This window comes from Ipomoea triloba, chromosome 3, assembly GCF_003576645.1.
Source record: "Ipomoea triloba cultivar NCNSP0323 chromosome 3, ASM357664v1".
Taxonomy (NCBI): domain Eukaryota; kingdom Viridiplantae; phylum Streptophyta; class Magnoliopsida; order Solanales; family Convolvulaceae; genus Ipomoea; species Ipomoea triloba.
Genome location: NC_044918.1, coordinates 18398781 through 18406565, shown reverse-complemented (window position 1 = coordinate 18406565; position 7785 = coordinate 18398781). Strand labels below are relative to the sequence as shown.

The window sequence follows — 7785 nt, the reverse complement described above, 5'->3', positions numbered from 1 at the left end:
ACTCCCATCATCCAGAATGTTAATCGGGATACCGGATGCCACTTGACCACCGGATGCTCATTCTCACATAGTCACATGTGGCTCTTATTTACATGGAACCTTAACCTCAGCAAAAGATTGAAACTTTGAAACTGAAAACAATTACAGTATTAACTAATTAATTAACTACAAAGTTTGTAATTAACTACTGAATTACAATTCTTTTCCCCCCTAATTCACCCATTCCAACCAAACGCCATGTAAGAATGTAATTGAAGGATTGATAAAATTCATGTGGGATAGAAAATATATAATTTAAGTAATACCTTTATTTGAAAAACAAAAGTTAATATTGTAACTTTAAAAGGTATCCTTGTTTGAAAAATGAAATTGAAGAACATAATTGAAAATAGTCTCTTTATTCGAAAAATGAAATTTAAGAATGTAACTGAAAGATTGATAAAAATCTCGTGGGAGGGACAATATATAATTTAAGAAATATCTTTATTTGAAAAAACAAAATATAAGATCGTAACTTTAAAAAATCATTATTTGAAAAATTAAATTTAAAGACTATTTGAAAAATGAAATTTAAAAAAGTAACTGAAAGAATGAAAGAAATATCGTTGGTGGGACAATATATAATTTAAGAAATATTTTTATTTGAAAAACAAAATTTAAGAGCATAACTTAGAAAAGTGTGCGTATTTGAAAAACGAATTGAATTTTAAAGACTTAACTTAAGAGTAAAAATGTAGCCGAAAGAAGTATCTTTATTTGAAAAACATGAATAATTTAAGGACATAATTGAAAGAGTTGAATGAGAAAAATGTGATGAGTGGTCCTCTTTCCTTAACCCCTCAGCCAACTTTTCTATATATTATCATATCGCCTTTCGATCTCTTCGATTATCACTGCTTTGAACGTAACCATGAGCCCAACAGAGCTGGATCATCTGGTCCCCATGGATTTCAAAAACGTGGTCCAAGTTCCCGATACCCACACCTGGCTCATCAACAACTCTTGTTCAAGCGAGGAATCTGTTCCCTTGATCGATCTTGAGGACCCGCAAGCGGTGGAGAAGATAAAAATGGCTTGTGAAAATTGGGGTGTTTTTCAGGTGACCAACCACGGCATTCCAATGGAGCTTCTTGCCCAAATTGAGCATCAGGCTCGCCGCTTCTTTGATTTGACGAGGGAGGAGAAGCTCCTCACTCTGCGCTCGCCGGACAGCCCCAACAGCTACGGCATCATCCCCATTTCACGCACTTTTAACACTCTCATGTGGATGGAAGGTTTCACCCTGTCGGGATCGCCGTTGGAGCTTGCACGCCGGGTTTGGCCCAAAGATTACTCCCCTTTCTGGTATGTATGTTCAAATACTCATAAGTCTTTATAAAGTCATCAGGCGTGCATAGCACTAGTGATCGATTTATTGATAGGCGCCGGCGGTAAGTAATATGTGAATAATAATTGATTGTTTAGATGATAAATATATCTGTTTCAATTTAAAATCTATATCCATCGTTGAATTACATGTTTTACTACTCAACAAGATGAATATATATAAAAAGTAATCATTTTTTTATATATATTTGTTGAAACGCTTTAATTTGTTTGTTTCAGCACTGTGATTGAGGATTACCAAGAACAAATGATGGGCCTGGCTGTAAAGATAACTTCTTTAATATTTAAATCATTGGGCCTATCTCGTGAAGATGTGGAATGGTTTGAGCCCAAAAGCACGGGAGCATTCTTTCATTTGAACTCGTACCCGAGATGCCCGGACCCAACCCGCGCATTGGGCATGGTCCCACACACAGACTCATCTCTTATAACTTTGCTATACCAAAACAGCACCAATCGAGGCCTCCAAGTGTATGGGCCCAATCTCAAATGGGTCGACGTCGAGCCCATTTCCAATGCAATCGTCGTCAACGTCAGCGACCTATTGCAGATATACTCTAATGACCAGTTCAAAAGCGTGGTACATCGGGCCATTGTGAGCGAGGCCCAGCACCGCATCTTCATTGTCTATTTCTTTGGCCCGAAAATAGATGTCAACATTTCATCGCCACCCAAACTGATCAAGGACGGTGATTTTACCATGTATCGCCCCGTATCATGGAAGGAGTACCGTGAGATTAAGGGTGTACACTTCGACAAGGCCTTGGAGGTGGTTCGTTTCAATTCAGTCGTCGTTGAAAATGCCAATGCTGTAACCAGTGGTAATAGGCACCACTTGATGGAGTTTATGGTGGCAAAGTGGAAGCTTTAGAAGCGTAGAAATCATAGTATGTATTGAAAAATAAAATTCATAATTAGTGTCATTATGATGAATTAGAACGGATTTGTTATGATCAACATATTAATATTAATGGTTTTTATCGGTGTTTGATGTTGTGCACAATGTATTAAGTATTTATTTTATATTATTTAAAAATTTTCAAAAGTAAACCTTGTGAGACAAAAAGATCATCTGGGGGACTGGGGCAAGCTCATCTTGTGCGAGCAAGTTTCAATTTTACATTTGAGACAATTGTATCAATTACCGGATATAGATCCGATTCATATAACAACAATAATAATTATAATTATTATTCTAATACTCGGAATAATAATATATCTTTGTTGTCAAATTACTGTATTTCAATATGCTTATAATTAACTTAACTACATGTATATCATTTCATAAAAAAGAGTCAATGTTATTTGTAGGTTTGAATCCTCTGAACATAGTGTGATACCTAGTCACTTTTAGTCAATTTCAAGCATAAAGGACTACTTTGTTCCTAATTTACATGGTCCAAAAGACTAAAAGTAACTAAAAGGCTACGACTAGTTAACTTTTGAAATAAGATTAAGACTAAATATGATGGTGTCAATATATTTGAAGAACCCAACTGACATTAATAACTCTATTATATATATGTTTCTCAATACATTATATATACTTACATCATAGCACAATACTTAGCTTGGTTCTCATTACATATTGCTCGAGTGATGATTAGATAGACATTGTTTCATGTTACTTCTCCTGTGCATGTTTGTGAATTTTACAATCATTATACCCTAAACCATGGTACAACTTATAAGATGGACCACTAACATAAGGTTTTTCTCTGCGTATCACTCTCTCATCCGAAATGGAAATGAAGCCATAGAAATCCAGAAAACGCTCCAATCCATGCTCAGCTCCTTAACAAAATAACCCCCTGCCCTCTGCTTCGTATTCCCTCACTTCACCATCGTTAAACCATTATAGAAAACTGCATACTGCCTAAGCCCTAAACTGGTTCGATTAAGAGATATTGACTTCCATGGCTATAGAGACAGAGTCTATAGCATCTGGTATGTTTTAATTAATTTCTACCAACAAATATATACAATTTTAGCTCATTAGGTTGAAACCCTAACTCCTTCATTTACAGATCTACCTGCATTTGAACACCAACAAAGAAATACATTTGTAGAAAAACACATGAAGCAGACCAAGGAGTACATGCAGAGAGATGACAAACTGCAAAAGCTCCTCTCAAAACGAACAGAGAAAGATCTGGTAAAGATAAGTAGATTCTTAGCTCAGAACTATAGAACTTTATCAAAAAATATTAATTTCTAGTCTGAACATTTTTTTAGAAATTAAATCTGTGTTGTAAGTTCTTGTTAGGTAAAGCATATGATATTTATGCTATAAAAAAACAATTTGAAATTACATCTAATTACATAACAATCATTTGTGAAGTTGTTATTTTCTTCATGTTTTTTCCAGAGTTGTTTAAGTGTATAAGTGTATATATGATTGTTTAAAATACATCACAGTCCCAATATGCTACACTTCTTAAATTTCATTGTCTGCAGTCATTTTTTTTTTTTTGGTGTTGGAAGACTAAAAGGTGGACTTATGCCTGATCTTCATTTCCCTATGCAGAATTTTCAGTAGAGATTGTTATTTCCTGTAATGTTAAATCAAGATCAGGACTTTGGAACTGTGTTTTATATGCTAAACTTTTTCTCATAGGTTACTGTAATGTCACAATAAAAATTTGAGAATAATGCAATATCCTACTTCTCTACTTCAGCTAGTGTTAATTTAAGAAAGTCACAGTAATAGTGTTAATTTAACAAATATCATTTATATTACTGTATTCACTTTAAAATAAAATACACTTGAGATTTGTATTTTATGTCACTTTGTCCAAACATAGTATTTGTTTTTACTTATCCAACTGAACTTACTTGGATCTCAATAAGTTATTGCAATTTTAAACTTTTTACTTACTTTGATCTCATTGCACAGTTCATTAGATGATGTTGTACTACAAAAGACTTGAATTATTAAAAACACCTAATTATATTAAATGAGTACAGTGTTGTTATGTTATGTTACAAAAAGACTTGAATAATTAAAAATGAGTCCATTAAATGAATATGATACATCATTGGTATAATAAAAAAACACTTTGAACTCATTCCATAGTCCATTACTGTCTAAGTTACATGTCAATTATTATAATTTGATACATGTCCTTTGGTTAACTTTTTTTACAGTCCATTAGATATTGTCCCACAGACTAAATTCTAATTTACTTACATCCGATTTTGATTTTGGGTTTTTAATGCACTTATTGGTATACTAATTTACATGTAATCACATTGGGATTCTAAGATATTTTTATGTAGTTGCATAATCGTACCTAAGTTGAATTCAATATCTATTATATTCCGATTAATGTGACTTTGTACTCTCTAATTATCTATACAGACGGAGCAAAAATACCATAACTAATGCATGCTACCTATTTCAGTTTGCACTTCAGCTTAGGTAAGTGACTTACCAATTTAATACTAAATTATATATTCAGTTAAATGTTGTTGTGCTGAGTATTTATGCTCAAAGAAAAAAAAAATTGGACTTAACATTCTACTCTGTTAGACAGTCCTGATTACCTTAAAAATTAAAACACAAAGTTCATAGTCCATGTTATATGAACAATGGACTTAACATACAGAAAAAATATGAAACATATTCATGTTATATGAAGAACGGACTAACTCAAAGAAAAAATTGATACATACAATGACCCTTTACTGGATAGTCTTCTTTATTGTAGTAGATAAAGATAACCTTATACATATCAAATGTTACATACTACTCTGTTACATAGCTTGATTCCTGGCAAAAAAAAAAAAAAAAAAAAACATAAGCATGTATTACAGTGCTCTGTAATATAAAACATACTTTAGGGTAAAATATAAAAACACTGTAACAAATTATTTAATACTGAAAGATGTCTCCCTTTTGTTCTACAAATCTAGACATGAACTTTTCTAAATATGATTTTTAGTATATAAACATGTATTACACTGCTCTGTAATGAAACAAATCATGTTCAATATGTATACTGTAGCATACACAGTCATGAATTATCACAAATTCTGTTACATTTACACATTCATACACTGTCATGTATTTACTCAGTTCATGAAACACTTTACGATATAACAGTTCACTGGAGTCATCTTATTCATTGGAGTTATCTTATTCATTACTATATGTAGTTGAATCACTTTACAATATAACAGTTCTGATAACAGTGAATTTAAGCTCATTTTTAATGACATCTTGCAGGGTGAGTGACATACCAGCATTCCCACATTCTGAAGGTATGTGCTCTTAGCACGTAAATTATATTTTATATATTCATTTATCATGCCTTTCCAGTTTTATGTTTGTGGTTAGCTTTGATAACGAATTAAGTTTGATCTGGATTATTGTGTTTTTTAGTGGTTTCATTTTTTTAAAGCTATTACAATAACACTTAAAGTTTAAACTGGACTTGAAAAGGAGAAGAACCACAACTTTTTCTTAACCTACACAATTAAATAAACAAAACCTGATACATGCTACTCTGTTATATGAACAATAGACTTAACATAAAGAAAAAAATCAGGAACATATTCATACTTTCAATAGTTCATGTACAACAATGGACTTAAGTCAACAAAAAAAAAAAAACTGATACATACAAATATACAATGGACCTTTACTGGATACTCTTTTTTATTGTGGAAGATAGAGATAACCTTCAACATATCAACTGGTACATACTATAATATATTTTGTTACATAGCTTGATTCCTACAAAAAAATACAAAAAGAATATAAAAAAATAATACATATAATATAACCCTAAAAACATACTTTAGGGTAAAAAATAAGAATAGAAAGCAAATTATTTAATACTATAAGATGTGTCCCTTTTGTTCTACAAATTTGGACATAACTTTTCTACGATTTTAGTATATGAGCATGTATAACACTGCCCTGTAATGAAAAAAAATATAGCATTGGTTGTTATTTCCATATATGCGAATTGTAAAATTTATTTGTTGATGAAGAATAATGTGTTAGATGCATGTACCAATTCATCATGGAAGACAACTTCTTTGCTAAGACTGCATATTGAAAATATTTTCTGGCCAAGATATATAAAATTTTTGATAGATTAAATGAAACAGTATATAATATTTGACGTATGTACAATATTAATCAGAATGCCTCCATTTTTGCAGATTAATGGAAAAAAAATCTTACATGTTCGTCGTTGAAGACGACTTCTTTGCTCTATTTTTCGGAAGATCCTTTCCTCCCCAAATTTCAATCGGAGCTGTAAACACCTATAAACGTGTGACTATTTTATTTATTTATTTTAAATGATCAAATTACAACTAGAAAATACAATGTCGAAATTCTTCAAAATATAATGTCGAACTTCTTCAAAATATACAATTTCAACAAAACTGTATGTATGCGTGTTTATTTATTTATTTATTTTTTGTTTAATAGCACTTTTATTGTTCTTAATATATAAAAACCTTACACATTAATGCTGCCTCCTTTTTCTCTCTAAAATCAAACGCCTTTCTCTGCTGCTCAACTTCGGCTTCCACCGCCGGCCTCCGGCCGGAGCTCTAATGGAGCTTTGAGCCGGCGGTTTTGGTCACCTTCTACGTTTGCTCTCGCTCTTCTTCCGCCTTGACCACCGTCGCAGCTCCGTCCGCCTCCGACCACCGCCACAGATCTTCTTCTTCCGTTTTCTCTCCCTTTGAATAAAATAATAGTAGGTAGGTATTGGGGTTTGTGTTGATAGTCTTGAACTCCCAACCCTACTTTGACTTTACCCACTTTTTATTTTCTATATTATTGTGTTTTCCTCTCGTTACTTTCACGAGCATTTTTCCTCTTGTTACTTTCACGAGCTTTTCATTTTCATTAGCATAAATCGTTTAGTTTGGTTTCGACAAGTGTTGATCTTATCCTGGGTGAGCGAAAAAGAATGATGACGAAGACCCAGATCTTTGATGAAGCTTTAAGCTCCTTGAAGGAACATAGCTTCCTAGTTATGAAACAGTCTGCGATTCAAGTTTTCTATAGCATAATTAGAAAAGTTGTTTCTATGTCTGACTGTAAGGAATGGTTTAGCATTTCATTGATCATTGATGTAAACGTTTTATGTTATGAATTAATGAAATAGCTACCTTTACCTTTCAAAAAAAAAAACCTTACACATTAATTCTAAACTTAATATTATGAAAAAATAAATTGTAAATAACTTCAGTTAAACATTGTTAACCAAACTTGACACATAAACTGAGAAAAAGGAGTAATAAATTTTTCAACTATGAACGACGTACCTCGAAATCGTGAAACACATACTCTAAAAGAATGAAAATTGTAGGTGTCTTTTTGGAATGTTGATTCATAAATTCGGATTAAATGGACTTGTATTGTTCATTGTA

At 32.3% G+C, this 7785-nt stretch overlaps 1 pseudogene; it reads left to right on the top strand.

Annotated features, from left to right (window-relative positions):
* Positions 1-910: 910 nt before the first annotated feature.
* On the top strand, positions 911-2265 carry LOC116013010 (annotated as a pseudogene).
* Positions 2266-7785: the final 5520 nt, after the last annotated feature.